Raw genomic sequence first — 19,195 nt, 5'->3', positions numbered from 1 at the left:
TTTTCCAATTTTGTTTCTCGTTGATTAAAACCACATGCCAAGGGAGGTGCTCATATGGCTTTTGCCATGGGAGTTTGGTATGGGTTTTTCAGGGGTGGGGGGGTGGGGAGTGGGGTGGTCGGGGAGGGGCTATGGGAAAAAAACATTTAAAAAATACCTCAAATGTTTTCTTTTCACAGTTTTATAACACAGGGTGAGGGTGATGAGTGCTGGAGTTTAGAGGATGACAGGGAATCCCAGTAGAGAGTTAAAATGTTTGTTGTGGAATGGGAACGGATCGAGGATAAAGGGCAGGAGGGATAGAATAATGCAATATCTGAAGGATTGCATGGCTCAAATTATCGTTTTACAAGAGACACACCTGACGGAAAAGGAGAGTAGGGATTTTTTCAAGACACAGAGGTGGGTTGCATCGTGCTCCCTTCGGCGGCACATATACTAAAATTGGAACAATACAGAGAACATTAGCATGGCCCCTGCGCAAGGATGACACGCACATTCGTGAAGCGTTCCATATTTTTGTTCTTTAATTGCAGCTCATTGTCCTCATTACAGAGGGAAGTTGGAAAGTTTTGTGAGGGGCTGCTAGGTCATAAGATCAATCTATCCCCGACCCTGATGTTACTGGGTTGTGATCATAAGCAGAAATTGGCACAGGCTGAGGAAGCGCTGGTTTTTATGTCTGTGGCGGTGCTGCGAATTTTAATTGCCTCGGGCTGGAAAGATATATCGCCCCCTTCCTTTCAAATGTGGCTCTCTCGACTATTGAGCATTCACAACAGTGAGAGGTGCCTATATGAGTTGAAAAGTAAAAGAAAGCGGGATTTTGGAAATAGATTATGGGCCCCGATATTAACTTGGAGGGAGACAGCTAGTAGTTAGCCGAGTTAGGGTCATAAGATTTTAAACCTGCTTTTATAAGTCTTTTTATAAGCCGCTCATTAATAGTATGTATTGTATTCTATGCTGGCTTGATATTTTTCTGTGCTGATGTGTTCAAACTGCAAATAAAAATATAATAAAAAAAAAAAGAGGGGGGTTGCATATGCGATGTTTACGAGGCACATAGCAGTTACTAAGGGTGTGGCGGTATTAGTAAAGTATTCTGCAAATATATTGATAGAAGGGAATGTTTCTAGTGTTTCAGGTAGATGGATAATTGTTAGAGTTAAGATACATGGGCAGAACTTTAGACTGGTAGGTTATTATGGCCCTAATCAGGACCATACTAGTTATTTGGAGGAATTAGAGAATTAGTTGTTGGGTTGTACTGGTCAGATTATTATTGCAGGGGATTTCAATACCGTTTTAGACCGTAATCTAGATAGAACTATGAATAGTAGAGCTGCTGTCAATTCTAAGATGTCGGATACGGTACGTTTAATGATGCATCACTGGGGTGTATGCGATATATGGAGATGTAAGGCAGGTTTAAAAAAGGGATTTATGTGTTATAATAAAAAATATAAACATAAGTCCCAAATAGATTATTTTTTAGTGGATAGTGCGATAAAGGATGATGTGGCAAAAGTGGAACATGTTCGGGTACATCATTCAGATCATTCAACCATTCTGCTATGTTTGAGGGTAGGGCAGGAAAAGACTACTTCAGGATGGAGGTTGGATCGTACGATACTGTGTGAACCTGAGACGATAAGGATCTTAAGGGATGAAACGAAGGGATTTTTTTAGAAAAATCTGGGTTCGGCCAAAATTGGTATTGTTTGGGATGCGTATAAGGCATTTTTGAGGGGAAGGATTGGTACTTTAGCTGCAGAGAAAAGAAGAATATATTATTAAAAAGTGTCAGATTTAGAAGAACAAATTCGGAAATTGGAAGAAGCCATAGTAAGATCTGGACATCAGGATACAGGTGAAAAGGAGAGAGAGGAAATATTAAACGTAAAAGTGCGGCTGGCGGAAGTATTAATGGTAAGGGTTAAGGAGAAGTGGGATGCTAGTCAGCTGGCGCATTTTGAATATGGTGAGGGCTGTAGCAAACTATTAGCCTGGAAGGCAAAAAGTGACCAGGTGAGAAATTTGATTAAAGAAATTAAGGGGGTAGACTCAGAGGCAATCATTACTGAAGATAGGGGAATAGCTCGAGTTTTTCAGGATTATTTTGGAAAGTTATATAAGGAAAATCTGGTTGTTATGGAGAGTGAAGTACTAACCTGGTTAGATGACATGGCACCATTATCAGATGAGGATATTGGTACTTTAAATAAGGAAATTTCCGTAGGGGAACTGGAAAAGGCTATAAGGGGAGGGAAAAAGCGAAAGGCTCCTGGCCCGGATGGCCTCCCAGTAGAGTTATACAAAGTACTAGCCAGTGAGTTATTGCCTATGTTGAGGCAGCTTTTCATTGCAGCTTTCTGTTTTAATTGCGAGTTACAGGACTCTTGGAAAGAGGCAAATATAACGCTTATTTTAAAGCCTGGCAAGTCATCAAAAAATGTAGAATCTTATCGCCCGATTTCCCTTTTAAATGCTGATTATAAACTCTTTGCAAAAGTGATAGTAGAAAGGTTAAATGGGGTAATGCCTAAATTGATACATGAAGATCTGAAGGGATTTATTAAAGGTAGAACCCTGAAGGAGCTAACACACTCTTTGATCGGATCTATAGATATGGCCATGGCATATGATCTTCCCCTGGCGATAATAGCTTTAGACACTGCTAAAGTTTTCGACCGAGTAAATTGGCTTTATTTGCAGACACTGGCGAAACATCTAAATCTAGGTGCAAATGTTTGTAAAATACTAAATGCTATTTATAAGGCTCCGAATGCTAAGGTGTTAGTTAATGGAGTGTTGTCACAAACGGTGCAGATTGAGAGGGGAACTAGGCAGGGGTGTCCTGTGACTCCACTCCTGTTTGATCTCTATATTGAACCCCTGGCTAGAAAAATTAGGAGCTGTCAGGGTATACTGCCCTTAAAATTTCATGGCTGGAATAAAAAGATAGGGCTTTATGCCGATGATATTTTAATTCTCACAACTAATTTACAACAATCGATTGGGTATCTGCTGGAAATAACAAATGATTTTGGAAATATTTCAGGATATGGTATCAATCAACAGAAAACAGAAATAATGACTTGGAATATGGTGACAGAGGGGATGGAATATAAAAAAGAAATAAGATATCTGGAGGTCAGGGTCACTCAAAATCTTGTAGACCTGCCTAAGGTAACTTTTGAAAAAGTTAAAGAGATTATGGCGAATTGAAAGGGGTGGATGCATCTCCCTCTCTCCATATATCGGCGAGTAAATTTAGTTAAAATGATTGTTCTGCCGAAAATAACTTTTTTTGTTGGAAACAATTTCCCTTACTTTCCAGAAAGAATGGTTTATAAAATTGCAAGGCGAGATTAGCTCTTTTATTTGGGCGTCTAAAGGTCCCCGGCTGTCAAGGAAAAAACTGAGACGAAGACTGATAAAGGGAGGTTTAGCATTACCGGACTTGTTACTCTACTCTTGGGCTTTCCTTTTGAAGAATGGAAGGATGCTATTTAATTCCCCAACAAATACAGAGATAGGGAGGCTGTATAAGCAAATGCTGAGAGAAGAAGAGGGAGCAGAACCGGGGTTTATGTCCAAATTTGCTGATCCGAGGTATTTTAAGACAGTCCGATTAAAGGTGTTAAAATCCATGGCTGAAACTTGGTACAGAATTAGGAGAGCTTTAAAAATCTCTTATTTCTCTGGGTCAGCCCCGATCTGGGATGCACCAGGCTCTCCAATGAGGACTAAGGATCTCTTAGTTCGAACACTCAAAGAGGCAGGCATTTTAAGGTGGATGCAGTTGTTTCCAGACGGGCATCTAGTTCCGTGGAACAGATGGGAGCAGGAGTTTGGTGTTAGATGTTCAAGTTTCTTCAGATTCAAAGATGGCACACAGCCTTGGGGGAGGATATTGGTTGCTCAAATGAACTGGAGGATAAGCTTCTCTCTGGTGGTATTTAAAAAAAAGAAATTGCACTTTGGTACTGGCTGCTGTTGGAGACGGAAGATGGTGTATTTACGCTACCTGAAGATCTGTAGGGAGGATGCTTGCCTGAGTCGGCGCTGGAAAATCAATGGCAAGTATCTATGTCTATGCTTTATAAAATAGTGAAACCTGCATATCTCAGGAGGAACCACCATTTTTCCATGCATAGGGCCTACTGATCCCCATGAAATCGAAATTTGGGTCAAGAGGAGCCGTGACGTGCCCTAAGTGCGGCAGTCTAAATGAAGATGATATTCATATGTTCGTACATTGTCCGAAGATTCAATCCTTTTGGGAGACCATGAGTAACTCTCTACACAATATCTTAAAAGTGCAGATCAAGGTAAGCGTAGAGTTGATAATATTTGGAGGATTAGACATCCAAGATGGTATTACTAAGGATGGTGCAAAGTTGATATTTTATGCTATACTCTTGGCACGTAGAGAGATATGTAAACTTTGGGTTTCTTCTGCTTCCCCAATGGAAGGTGGCTGGCTGCAATCAATGAAGCATATTGCTAAGTTGGAAATCTCGGATCAGACGGGAAAGAGTTATGAGTTCTGGACCCCCTTTCTGGCTTGGTGTGGCTGATGTTTTTTTTTTTTCTTAAAATGTTCCAATGATTACGCCTTCCATTCGCCTCGGCTGGTTTATAGTCTCTCCTGCTTAATGCAGAGGGACATGGGGATTGGCTGGTGGTTAAGCAGAAGATGGGGCCTCCCTGAAGGACTACAGGGGTGTTTTTGTGGGAGGCCTCACTTTGGTGTTATTCTGGCCTTCCCTGTCTAGCATAAAAGAGGTATGAATCCCTGGGGTGGACACGTTAGAAGAGAAGTGGAAAGAAGGCAAATGAGGACAAAAAAAACAAGAAAAGAAAAAAGATATTGGGGTCCAGTGCTGTGGAGGCATTTGTAGGCGTGAGTGAGTATCTTGAAAGATACTCTCTTCTCGAAGGGGAGCCAGTGGAGGTTTGGAAGGTGTTGGTGATGTGTTGGTGTCAATGGATGCCAAGGACGAGTCTGACTGCGGTGTTCTGTATGGTCTGGAGTTTGTTGAGCAGAAACTTGTTGATCTCGCCATTGAGGGCCTTTCCATAATCCATTCTGCTGGTTGTGAGTGTGTGGGTCACAGTCTTCCTTGTTTAGGGGTGATCCATTTGAAGGTCTTCCAAGGGATGCGGAGGGTGTTGAAACAGGTGGAGGTGACGGTGTATACCTGGCGGGTCATGGAGAGGGAGGAGTCGAGTACGATGCTAAGGTTTTGGGTGTGGTCCATGGATGTGGGAGGGCTGCAGGGGGCAGTGGGCAACCAGGAATTGTCCGATGCAGAGGGGGAGGGGCCGAGGAAGAGGACCACAGTCTTCTCCTAGTTGAGCTTCAGGCAGCTGGTGCTCATCCAGAATGCGACGCTCTTTATTCGTTCCTGGAAGTTGAGTCTGGTCATGATGGGGTTCTTGTCAAGGGAGAGGATGTGCTGGGTGTCATCTAGGATACTATGCTGAGTTTGTGATGTCTGACGATGGCAGCGAGGGGGGCCATGTAGATGTTGAAAAGCGTAGGGCTGAGCAATGATCCTTGGGTTACCCCACAGTTGACCTCTGTGGGTTCGGAGAGGAGCGGTGGAAGTCTGAATCTTTGTGTTCTGCCAGTGAGGAAGGAGCAGAGTCAGTCGAGGGCGGTTACCTGTATGCTGGCGTCATGGAGTCTGGCGGTGAGTGTGCGGTGGGAGTCGGTGTCGAAGGCTGCAGAGAGGTCAAGTAGGATCTGGGCCGCGGGGTGTCCTTGGTCAAGGAGGGTGTGTATGTCACCTGTAGCAGCGATTTGAGCAGTCTCAGTGTTGTAGTTGCTGCGGAATCTGGATTGGGAGGGGTCGAGGATGGAGTTCTCTTCGCTGATTTTCATTAGTTGGACGATGGCGGTCTTCTTTGTGACTTTGGCTGTGAAGGGGAGGTGGGAGATGGGTTGGTAGTTTTTGAGGTCTGTAGGATCTGCTAAGGGCTTCCTGAGTAGGGGCCTGAATTCTGCGTGTTTCCAGTTGTCAGGGAAGGTGCCGGTTCCGAAGGTGGCATTGATGGTGCGTCATAGTTCTGGTGCAATGGTGACGGCGTCTCTGTGGAAGATGTGCAGATGGCAGAGGTCTGTGGGGGCTCCTGAGCTAATGCCTTTTATGGTTAGTGCGGTGTCTTCAATGGTGGCTGGCGTCCAGGAGGAGATGGTGGGCTGGCTGATGTTGTTGAAGGAGGGAGTGGTTTCGGAGTCAGGTGTCTGGTCTTTGAAGTTGTCGTAGAGGCACTTTATTTTCAGATGGAAGTAGGAGCTGAGCTTGTTGCAGATGTCCTGGGAGGGAGTGATGTCTGTGGTTCAGCTGGGGGTTCGGTGAAATCCTGGATGATGCTGAAGAGTTCCTTTGAGTTGCTGGAGTTGGCGAGGATCTTGTTCTGGATGAAGGTCCTTTTGGTGGATCTGATGTGTTGGTGGTATTGTCATGGCGTTTTTGTAGGTGGTGCGGTCTTCTGAGGATTTGCTGTTTCTCCAATTGTATTGAGGTGTCTGCAGGTGCATCTGGAGTCTTGGACGACGTCGGTGAACCAGGTGGCCTTTCTGGGGCACTGTCTGTCGGGGTTACGTAGGTGGTGCGAGCTCATCTGCGCAGTTGGTGATCCATCTGTAGAGTTCTTTGGCTGCGAGGTTGGCATCTGTCAAGGTGGAGGGGGCATCGCGGTTGAGGGTGGCATTGAGCTGCTCCTCAGTGACCTTGTTTCAGTTCCTTCGCGGAGTGAGGGGTAAAGGTTTGGGGCAGTGGGTTTGTTGATGTGGAAGGGACTCTCTGCTGATCTTCAACGTATTGGACGCTATGCTGTTTGTTGGGGGCTGGATGCTGATTGACTAACCCACGGGACTGCGAGGACCACGGAGCATTGCGCTTCACTAACTGTGCTCACCTGGTTCCTCTTCCCGTCTGGTTCCTCCCTCCACCGCCACGCCTCGCGGCCCCCGCTGCGCGGGAGCCACTCGTTGGCCTCAAGCGTATAAAACCTTGGCTGGGGCTCTTCAACTGCGGGACTCTCTGCTGATCTTCAACGTATTGGACGCTATGCTGTTTGTTGGGGGCTGGATGCTGATTGACTAACCCACGGGACTGCGAGGACCACGGAGCATTGCGCTCCACTAACTGTGCTCACCTGGTTCCTCTTCCCGTCTGGTTCCTCCCTCCACCGCCACGCCTCGCGGCCCCCGCTGCGCGGGTGCCGCTCGTTGGCCTCAAGCGTATAAAACCTTGGCTGGGGCTCTTCAACTGCGGGACTCTCTGCTGATCTTCAACGTATTGGACGCTATGCTGTTTGTTGGGGGCTGGATGCTGATTGACTAACCCACGGGACTGCGAGGACCACGGAGCATTGCGCTCCACTAACTGTGCTCACCTGGTTCCTCTTCCCGTCTGGTTCCTCCCTCCACCGCCACGCCTCGCGGCCCCCGCTGCGCGGGAGCCGCTCGTTGGCCTCAAGCGTATAAAACCTTGGCTGGGGCTCTTCAACTGCGGGACTCTCTGCTGATCTTCAATGTATTGGACGCTATGCTGTTTGTTGGGGGCTGGATGCTGATTGACTAACCCACGGGACTGCGAGGACCACGGAGCATTGCGCTCCACTAACTGTGCTCACCTGGTTCCTCTTCCCGTCTGGTTCCTCCCTCCACCGCCAGGCCTCGCGGCCCCCGCTGCGCGGATGCCGCTCGTTGGCCTCAAGCGTATAAAACCTTGGCTGGGGCTCTTCAACTGCGGGACTCTCTGCTGATCTTCAACGTATTGGACGCTATGCTGTTTGTTGGGGGCTGGATGCTGATTGACTATCCCACGGGACTGCGAGGACCACGGAGCATTGCGCTCCACTAACTGTGCTCACCTGGTTCCTCTTCCCGCTCACGCCCCCTACTCCTCCCTCGGGCTTAACTCTGCCTATGTCCTAGCGCGCTAGCGGTACGCGCGCGGTACGAGGCCGGGGCGAAGACCGGGCAAAGAGCGGGCCGTTTGTGGCCGTTCGTGGACGGAAGTAGACGGGACGGGCCCGTATTCTTCATTCCAGCTGAGCTCAATCCTAGCCTACCTGTTTCAGAACCAATTCCCACTTTCTACTGTTGTATACAGTGATGTCGTCTCTGAGGTCAGGTAGGAAGTTAGCACAGAGTAGTACTGGGGCCTGTGTTTCGGGGACGTTAGATAATTTTATCACTAGAGCTGCCCGGATTCTTGAACGCGAAATAGATCTAACAGAAAAAAGACTGTCTCTTGATCTGTCTTCAAAAAGATCATCTTTGGGCAGCCTTATGACAGTTTCCTCTCCTGTCCCCCGGCCCCACAACCCATTTCCGATCTTACCGAACATGCCGAGCTTGGATTGGATACTTGCCCAGTAACAGGCCCACTGGTCAATACTCTAACCATAACATCTGGCTCTTCCCCCCTCGGCCTGCCCCCTACCGCCTCTGAAAATCACTTACAGCCTCCCTCTGATTTGCCTGGTCCCACAATTTCGTTATTGGGTGTCCTGCTACAGTTAACCCAGGGGACGGACACATGCAGTGAAGTGCATCCCAAGGGCAACCCTGTTAGTAATACTAAAGTGCCCACAATTTCTGTTCCCTGTCCCGACCCCAATCCCCCAGCGTCACAGGTTACTTTTGCCGCTGACGTGAGTACTGTGCCTATTTCTCGCCCTGTGTCCTCGCCCACTACATCCCCTTTGTCAGCCGACCATGCTGAGGTTGTGGAGCAGTTGTTCAAGTCCTTTTTTACTCCACTATATGAGAAAGTTAATCGTCTCTCTCATTTGGTCGAAAAACTAGTGGTTATGATGCATGCCAACCTGGCAATAACTGAGAAGCTCCCAGCTTCCCTATCGTCTTCTGGGCCCGTAATATCTTTAACCGCTGTGGTTGAGGTCGCCCCCAATGACACCACCCCTATGTTTGAAGCTCCCTCAGATCCCCCTGCTCCCACTGTCCCTCCCACAAACATTCCCCACCAGTCATCTTGTACCACCTCCCGCCACGTCTCAGATAGCAACGCAAAGAACAATAGAAACCAATCTGCCATTAAGCACTCCCTCGTTCAGGGTGCTTCTCCATTTCCCGAACTTCCTCGTATTAACCTCCCGCCCGAGTCCCATCCTTATACTGCCATTCTGGTGGGTGTTCCCAGTCTTTCGCAGGATAAGGCTGAGTCTCACAGTGAGCTAAAAAACAAGGTTACCCACTGGTTAAATCGTAACAGGCCACTGCCCGCTTCTTCTTGCGCAGAAATTTTGATTGTTCGCAGGGTGTGTTGGCTGGGCAGTGGGGTCAAGAAAGTAGAGGGGGACTGTGTGCTTGTAAATTTCCGTGATCCCAGGGTGGTGAGTTATCTATGTTCCCACCCTAACATCTCGGGTGCCTCAGGAATTTTTGTTACAGATCTGTCATATTTTTATCCCCCCGCACTTTTCCAACAGTCCAACGCCGGGTCACTCGGTTGGGAGAGGGTCACTAGGGGTCCTCGTAGAGTACAGGGCTTGGATTTCCATCTCCCACTATTTAACCCATACGCCCCGCTGAGTGATTTGGATGGGGTCGATTGACTTCTTTGTGACCATAGCCCCGTGCCTTACAGGTCCAGCGGCCGGGGCATGCCTGGACGAGGTTCTCACCCCCTGGTTTTTCCTGTGACCGTTTACATACACACCCCTATAAGCCCCACGTTCCATCTGCAGATCTGGAGAGTTCACATTTACCCCTGTCATGTGCTCCCAATACCCCCAGCCATATATGCTCTGATGCGGTATTTGATATTGGTGGGTTGTTCCTAGTTCCTCCACCCCCTGTACAAATCGTTTCTTGTAACCCTGTAACCAAGACTACGGGTATTGATGGTGTTGAATTCCCTTCTGTATCTCCAACTCCATCATGCACCCCAATCCCCCTGGGCTCCCCCAGTTCTCCAACTCTACCATGCACTCAAATTCCCCTGGTTTCCCTTAGTTCCCCTGTTCTCACCCTGGCTTCCTGGAATATTGCGGGTCTTTGTAGCAAATTAACTAACGAGGATTGGTCCGCCTGGGTCTCTACCCATGACATCCTGGCTTTCCAGGAAACATGGGCTGTTGACCCTGTTTGTTATTCTGGGTACGTAAACTTTTTTAAGGGGGCAATTAGTAACCCTAGGGGCCGTTCCTCTGGTGGTCTCTGTTTCTGGGTCAGGCAAACCCTGAAGTATAGCCTAACTGAACTGTCTATTGATAATCCCGACCTTCTGATCATCTCTTTGCAGAGCAACGATGAACCCTTAATATTGTTAATTAATGTTTACAACCGGGGTCTCCCAGGAGGTCGTGGAACCAACACATTCCTACAATTGGATGAGTTCCTGGAGACAGTTGACCCTAGCACCAACGTAATTATCATAGGTGATTTCAACTGCTGCTTTGAGCCACTGTACCCAGAATGCGATTCTTTGACCACGGAATTGATATCATCTGGAATATACCTCTTCTCGCCCTCACTCCTATTAAACGATGGAGTGAATCCGCTGTTCAGTGGACAAGTTTATGCCTAGAACGTGGTTACAGGGCAGCCAATGGACGAACCCCCTCGGATCCGTCGGGCAAAGTGACCTACTCCGGTGGTCGAGGACGTAGTAGTCGAATTGATTATGCTCTAATAAAAGTGGAGTACTGGCATACTCTGGGTGATATGATGATCTGTGAGCGAATTGAGAGTGATCATAACCCTTTGGTCCTGACACTCCTGCTCAGCCCCCAGTTTAGAAACACTCAATCTGAGATATCGACTGCTAATGCCCTTTTAACCAACAATCATCGCAGAGTGCGATGGGAAAAGGTTGCTCTTGATAGTGCTATACTCTCTGAGATTGGTGATAAAGTCTCCTCAGCAACTGCAGCCTTACAGTCCCTTAGGCTCGACAACAGCGACATTGTCGATGCTACAAACATACATACCAATCTGTTTTTGGACTTAAAATCCATCTTTTCAAAACCCTGCAAGGCTATGCCCTCCAAGATTCCCAAGCAAAGCTCTTGGTATAATAAGAACTGCCGAGATTCATATAATGCTTTGAAAGCAGCCATTGCCACTAAGGACCAGGCTACTATTAGATCCGCGAGAAAACTCTACACCAGGGCCAAAGTCCAGGCGAAGCGTGATTGGGATAACGATCACTGGAGTGCCTTACTGGCAGCCAGCAAATTAAGGAACCCAACCCTGTTCTGGCATACCTTGAAGTGGGGTAATACTTCAAACTCACAGGTCCCTTCCAACAATGTCTCTCCGGACAATTGGGTATCCCATTATGAATCCCAGTTTTCCGATGTTGATATGGCTGTTACATCTTTCGAACCACAAAGCCGGGACCCGTTTACACCTTCTAACATTGAGTTTGATGTTGAAGAGGTCAAGATGGCAATATCGAGGGTTCCAAATGGCAAGGCTCCAGGTATTGATTGTGTCCCTGCGGACCTTTTTAAATCCGACCCTGGTAATTGGGCTCCCTACATCGCCCTTTTGGCTAACGCACTAGTTAAAGGGGCCCCTATCCCCGACTCGTGGAAGGGCGCAGAGATTTTGCCCATCTTTAAAAAAGGTGATCGTTCGTGCCCGGGCAATTATCGCCCCATTAGTCTTATTGACTCTGTCCAAAAAATTGTAGCCAGAATGATTTTGGTAAGGATCCAGCTCTGGGCTGAGCAGTTCGACATCATCTCGCCCCTACAGGCAGGATTCAGATCATGCATTAGTACCATTGACCAGGCTTTTAAATTCCAACTAATTGTCTGGAAAACGGTTTATCTTTGCAGGGGTACCATTTATGCAGCTTTTGTAGACCTTCGGTCTGCTTTTGATTTGGTCAATAGGACTAAACTCTGGGGTGAATTAGCGGAGCTTGGGCTATCTTCGGACCTTTTAAACATTATAATTAGGTTACATGATAACAATTTTGCCCAAGTCCGCTGGGGTAATCAAGGGCAGGTCACTGACAAGTTTAATGTCAACAGAGGCGTCCGACAAGGGTGCGTTCTCGCACCCACATTATTCTTATTATTCATTAATAGAGTTGTCCAATATTTTCCAACAAATCTACGGATGCCCCCATGCTAGGAGGGTCCAAGGTCCCGCTGCTTATGTTTGCGGACGACACCCTACTCCTCTCACAAACTTTGTCCGGGCTGCAGTCGGCTTTGAACTTATTTTCTTCTTTTTGCTCTGACTGCGACCTGTCAGTTAACATTTCTAAAACCAAATATATGGTTTTTAACAAAGGGAAACCTGTGAGGGGTCAGGTGACCATGGATAGTGGTGTTCTGGAACGCACAAATGTTATGACCTACCTGGGCGTTTTGTTTGAAAACAAGTTGAACTGGGGCCCTCAAATCGACACTCTTTCTCTTAAATTTGTCCAACTATCGGGCTGTCTGATCAAGGAACAAAAACAATCCCAGGCAAAAATGATAGGCCCTCCTATCAAAATATTCGAAGCCAGAATCAACTCAGCAATCTTATACGGTGCTGAATTATGGTGTTATACAGATCTTTCTTCCCTGGTTAAAGCCCAAAACAAATTTTTCAGAAAATTAACGGGACTCCCCAGCTCAACGCCAGTGAAACCACTTTTTTTGGACCTTGGCTGTTGTTCGTTTGATGATATTGCCAGGTTTAAACCTCTGGCTTATTGGAGGAGGCTATGGACAGTCCCTGAATTGGCCCCCTTTGCCAAAGCTTTAATGGATGTTCGTTGTATTTTGGGGGCGGGCGACCTTCCCTGGTGTAAACATGTTAGTCTCTTATTGGACTCTATGGGCTTAGGTACCCTCTGGTCTGACCCAGCTAATGGCTCTTTTCCCCCGAAACAAAGTTTTAAGTCCCTCTACTGGTCAATGATTTCCCAAAAACACATTTTATCTGCTTCCCCTGAGTCCCTGACTGGCAAGTTCTTTGGATTTAAACAAACCCCTGTTCTTGAAGAGTATTGGGATATCATCACCAGGCCTAGTGACAGGAAACTATACCACCAATTCAGGGTAGGTTCCTTACCCACCAACTCATTCACTAAAAAATGGAAGGGTGGCTTTCGTGAAACCTGTAGGTGGTGCTCGGATGGTGTTGATTCTGTCGGTCACATATTCTTTGCCTGCCCGGCTTACGTTGCACCTCGGGCAAAATGGCTTAAACCCCTCTGCCAGAATATGGGCACCCGGCAGGGTTTTGTAGCCCTCAACATTCTGCGATTCGACACTAGTGAGTGTGTTGTAATCGCTGTGGCTAAATTCCTTGGCTGGGTTTGGATTATCCATAATAAGTCTTAATAGTTGCCTGGTATGATGCTGTGACCTCCCTCTTCCTCTTCAGTGTTTTAAGGTTTATGTTTTTCCTGTTTTTAATGATATTGTATTTTAAATTTTATGACTGTAAAATGTCTTTCTTGATGAAATTTTATCGAAATAAAGACTATATGAACTGAACTGAACTGATGTGGAAGTGTACCCCGTGGTGGTCAATCCAGGGGGGTTGCCTAGTGTGGCTCAAGTGGATGTTGTTACCTCCTGTGAAGATGTCAGCCTACAGATGAAGGTTTGCTCAGCATGACATTGACCCAGTTAATGGAGTTTTTCCTTCCCTTTCCATAACTTTTTCTGTTTGAGTCAGCAATGTCAGCACTCTTAAGTAACCAAAAGGTGACACGTAGCGGTGTACATAACTTTTTACAAGAGGAGCTGTAGGGTATGCACTAAGAAAAGACATAAAACTGTGGTGAAGCCTAATAATTGCTGGAGGAAGTTTGTAATGTGTAGTATTTTAATAATTGGAACCCTGCATGTTTCCACCTGTGGAAGGGTTAGACAGGAGGGAAAGAGCAGATTCAGAGAACTGTTTCCCCTGTTGCATTCTGTGACTGAAATTCTTCATTCTAAGGAGCAATATGTCTCTTCACTGTAATATTTTCTACAGAGCATTTAAAACGTTTATTTTGCTTTTATGCATGAAAGTATTTACTGCCATATTTCAAATTTAAACCCTGTTTTGGACCATTGACTTAATTTGGTAAACAATTTACACGTCTTCCATATCCAATTGAACATTTCTGATGTATTGAAAGTGGCCATTTACAAATAGTACAGGGCAATTATTTATATATGAAGAACTCCCGCCTTGAATCACTATCCCAACTGCATATTGATTCTGTTCATGCTTTGTGCCTCTCAAACAATAATATACTGTGATAATGCCGGACAAGTTCTGGGCTCCGGTTCCTCTGTATTCGTGCTTTCAGGAGCTGTCACTAGTGCAGCAGGTGGAGCGGCACCGGGTCTCAGATTTCTAAGTGGCCCACTGCATCCTAATTGTAGCTTAAATTAATTTTGACTGCAAAACCACTGGAAAGAGTCCCATTTCACCTGGTTGCCCCATGGCCAACGGCACCCTTGCGATGCCACTAATCCATGAACTCTGCAAGAGGCCAGTCAATTCTATTACCTAGAGGTATTTCCTGAGCTGACTGTAGCTAAGAATAATTGCGTGAGCAGATATTTTTCTGAGAAGAGATTCCTATGAAAATTATTGTGACTCAACACTACGTTCTTTTCTCTATAGTGTGTTGCAGGATTTTAAAGTTCACCTTTGTTATTTCTCCAGTTTTTTTTTAATCATGGTATGACAAATATTGCACACATTCTTTCCAAATTAAAAAACACAATGATTTACAATTTTCACAACTTTCAAAGTCCTTTAACGTTTCAGATGCGTTACAATCACAACCCAAACAATTCTGCCATGAACTGGCCAATTTGCAAGCTCATTGCTCAACTCAGCTCGTCAAGCAGTATGACCGTACACTAGGCAGGCTGCCCTTAGCTGGTGGATAATGTTCTTACTATCCCGCCTCACGGGGACACAAACACTCCAACCAGTGCTTAATTTGTAACAGATGCAAAAACAACAATTGATGGACAGAATGCAGAACAATGTCATACATTCACCCCAGTACAGAGATCTGGGCCTAAATCCATCGTTTTTTTGCTCATCATGCCATTCCAGTTTTAACCCAGCCATATGCAAATCAGTCTTGACCCTGTGCCCCATGGGAACAGTCCAGCCCGAACTGCCAAGCCAGGTCCTCCCTGGACTGGAAACAAGCATCCTAGGACCGGTTTCGGGCTTTCAGCCCTCATCAGCCAGGATAGCTTGATTCCAGTGGCATGGAGAGCAAGGGACTCACGTCTGAGCATACCCTTCCCACTCGGGGTGACAAATGCAAAAACAACAATTGATGGACAGAATGCAGAACAATGTCATACATTCACCCCAGTACAGAGATCTGGGCCTAAATCCATCGTTTTTTTGCTCATCATGTCATTCCAGTTTTAACCCAGCCATATGCAAATCAGTCTTGACCCTGTGCCCCATGGGAACAGTCCAGCCCGAACTGCCAAGCCAGGTCCTCCCTGCACTGGAAACAAGCATCCTAGGACCGGTTTCGGGCTTTCAGCCCTCATCAGCCAGGATAGCTTGATTCCAGTGGCATGGAGAGCAAGGGACTCACGTCTGAGCATACCCTTCCCACTCGGGGTGACAAATGCAAAAACAACAATTGATGGACAGAATGCAGAACAATGTCATACATTCACCCCAGTACAGAGATCTGGGCCTAAATCCATCGTTTTTTTGCTCATCATGCTATTCCAGTTTTAACCCAGCCATATGCAAATCAGTCTTGACCCTGTGCCCCATGGGAACAGTCCAGCCCGAACTGCCAAGCCAGGTCCTCCCTGGACTGGAAACAAGCATCCTAGGACCGGTTTCGGGCTTTCAGCCCTCATCAGCCAGGATAGCTTGATTCCAGTGGCATGGAGAGCAAGGGACTCACGTCTGAGCATACCCTTCCCACTCGGGGTGACAAATGCAAAAACAACAATTGATGGACAGAATGCAGAACAATGTCATACATTCACCCCAGTACAGAGATCTGGGCCTAAATCCATCGTTTTTTTGCTCATCATGCCATTCCAGTTTTAACCCAGCCATATGCAAATCAGTCTTGACCCTGTGCCCCATGGGAACAGTCCAGCCCGAACTGCCAAGCCAGGTCCTCCCTGGACTGGAAACAAGCATCCTAGGACCGGTTTCGGGCGTTCAGCCCTCATCAGCCAGGATAGCTTGATTCCAGTGGCATGGAGAGCAAGGGACTCACGTCTGAGCATACCCTTCCCACTCGGGGTGACAAATGCAAAAACAACAATTGATGGACAGAATGCAGAACAATGTCATACATTCACCCCAGTACAGAGATCTGGGCCTAAATCCATCGTTTTTTTGCTCATCATGCCATTCCAGTTTTAACCCAGCCATATGCAAATCAGTCTTGACCCTGTGCCCCATGGGAACAGTCCAGCCCGAACTGCCAAGCCAGGTCCTCCCTGGACTGGAAACAAGCATCCTAGGACCGGTTTCGGGCTTTCAGCCCTCATCAGCCAGGATAGCTTGATTCCAGTGGCATGGAGAGCAAGGGACTCACGTCTGAGCATACCCTTCCCACTCGGGGTGACAAATGCAAAAACAACAATTGATGGACAGAATGCAGAACAATGTCATACATTCACCCCAGTACAGAGATCTGGGCCTAAATCCATCGTTTTTTTGCTCATCATGCCATTCCAGTTTTAACCCAGCCATATGCAAATCAGTCTTGACCCTGTGCCCCATGGGAACAGTCCAGCCCGAACTGCCAAGCCAGGTCCTCCCTGGACTGGAAACAAGCATCCTAGGACCGGTTTCGGGCTTTCAGCCCTCATCAGCCAGGATAGCTTGATTCCAGTGGCATGGAGAGCAAGGGACTCACGTCTGAGCATACCCTTCCCACTCGGGGTGACAAATGCAAAAACAACAATTGATGGACAGAATGCAGAACAATGTCATACATTCACCCCAGTACAGAGATCTGGAGTCAAGCTATCCTGGCTGATGATGGCTGATAGCCAGAAACCGGTCCTAGGATGCTTGATTCCGGTCCAGGGAAGACATGGCTTGGCAGTTCGGGCTGGACTGTTCCCATGAGGCACAGGGTCAAGACTGATTTGCATATGGCCATGTCTGAACTGGGGTGGCGTAGTGGGCAAAAGAACGATGGATTTAACCCAGATCTCTTGACTGGGGGAGAATGTCTGCATTGTCAGCATTCCGTCCATCATTTGTTTGTTGTAACGCTTTTCGCCCTAAGTGGGAAGGGTATTCCCAGACGTGGGACCCGTGCTCACTACGCCACTGGAGTCAAGCTATCCTGGCTGATGATGGCTGATAGCCAGAAACCGGTCCTAGGATGCTTGATTCCGGTCCAGGGAAGACATGGCTTGGCAGTTCGGGCTGGACTGTTCCCATGAGGCACAGGGTCAAGACTGATTTGCATATGGCCATGTCTGAACTGGGGTGGCGTAGTGGGCAAAAGAACGATGGATTTAACCCAGATCTCTTGACTGGGGGAGAATGTCTGCATTGTCAGCATTCCGTCCATCATTTGTTTGTTGTAACGCTTTTCGCCCTAAGTGGGAAGGGTATTCCCAGACGTGGGACCCGTGCTCACTACGCCACTGGAGTCAAGCTATCCTGGCTGATGATGGCTGATAGCCAGAAACCGGTCCTAGGATGCTTGATTCCGGTCCAGGGAAGACATGGCTTGGCAGTTCGGGCTGGACTGTTCCCATGAGGCACAGGGTCAAGACTGATTTGCATATGGCCATGTCTGAACTGGGGTGGCGTAGTGGGCAAAAGAACGATGGATTTAACCCAGATCTCTTGACTGGGGGAGAATGTCTGCATTGTCAGCATTCCGTCCATCATTTGTTTGTTGTAACGCTTTTCGCCCTAAGTGGGAAGGGTATTCCCAGACGTGGGACCCGTGCTCACTACGCCACTGGAGTCAAGCTATCCTGGCTGATGATGGCTGATAGCCAGAAACCGGTCCTCGGATGCTTGATTCCGGTCCAGGGAAGACATGGCTTGGCAGTTCGGGCTGGACTGTTCCCATGAGGCACAGGGTCAAGACTGATTTGCATATGGCCATGTCTGAACTGGGGTGGCGTAGTGGGCAAAAGAACGATGGATTTAACCCAGATCTCTTGACTGGGGGAGAATGTCTGCATTGTCAGCATTCCGTCCATCATTTGTTTGTTGTAACGCTTTTCGCCCTAAGTGGGAAGGGTATTCCCAGACGTGGGACCCGTGCTCACTACGCCACTGGAGTCAAGCTATCCTGGCTGATGATGGCTGATAGCCAGAAACCGGTCCTAGGATGCTTGATTCCGGTCCAGGGAAGACATGGCTTGGCAGCTCGGGCTGGACTGTTCCCATGAGGCACAGGGTCAAGACTGATTTGCATATGGCCATGTCTGAACTGGGGTGGCGTAGTGGGCAAAAGAACGATGGATTTAACCCAGATCTCTTGACTGGGGGAGAATGTCTGCATTGTCAGCATTCCGTCCATCATTTGTTTGTTGTAACGCTTTTCGCCCTAAGTGGGAAGGGTATTCCCAGACGTGGGACCCGTGCTCACTACGCCACTGGAGTCAAGCTATCCTGGCTGATGATGGCTGATAGCCAGAAACCGGTCCTAGGATGCTTGATTCCGGTCCAGGGAAGACATGGCTTGGCAGTTCGGGCTGGACTGTTCCCATGAGGCACAGGGTCAAGACTGATTTGCATATGGCCATGTCTGAACTGGGGTGGCGTAGTGGGCAAAAGAACGATGGATTTAACCCAGATCTCTTGACTGGGGGAGAATGTCTGCATTGTCAGCATTCCGTCCATCATTTGTTTGTTGTAACGCTTTTCGCCCTAAGTGGGAAGGGTATTCCCAGACGTGGGACCCGTGCTCACTACGCCACTGGAGTCAAGCTATCCTGGCTGATGATGGCTGATAGCCAGAAACCGGTCCTAGGATGCTTGATTCCGGTCCAGGGAAGACATGGCTTGGCAGTTCGGGCTGGACTGTTCCCATGAGGCACAGGGTCAAGACTGATTTGCATATGGCCATGTCTGAACTGGGGTGGCGTAGTGGGCAAAAGAACGATGGATTTAACCCAGATCTCTTGACTGGGGGAGAATGTCTGCATTGTCAGCATTCCGTCCATCATTTGTTTGTTGTAACGCTTTTCGCCCTAAGTGGGA

General features: G+C 47.5%; 1 protein-coding gene and 1 non-coding gene across 2 annotated transcripts in view; one reads left to right on the top strand and one right to left on the bottom strand.

Moving 5' to 3' along the window:
- LOC146861993 (melanopsin-like) overlaps positions 1-19,195 on the bottom strand; it is a 1,224,863-nt gene that overhangs the window by 590,818 nt on the left and 614,850 nt on the right. The gene's annotated exons all lie outside the window — the stretch shown is intronic.
- Positions 415-521, top strand: LOC146861994 (U6 spliceosomal RNA). The gene has a single exon (XR_014978627.1). It is a non-coding gene; the product is annotated as a U6 spliceosomal RNA (small nuclear RNA).

Source organism: Triturus cristatus, chromosome 2_2 (assembly GCF_964204655.1).
Source record: "Triturus cristatus chromosome 2_2, aTriCri1.1, whole genome shotgun sequence".
NCBI classification, from domain to species: Eukaryota; Metazoa; Chordata; class Amphibia; order Caudata; family Salamandridae; genus Triturus; species Triturus cristatus.
Note: the sequence above shows the minus strand (reverse complement) of the source record. Positions and strands in the feature narration are given on the sequence as shown.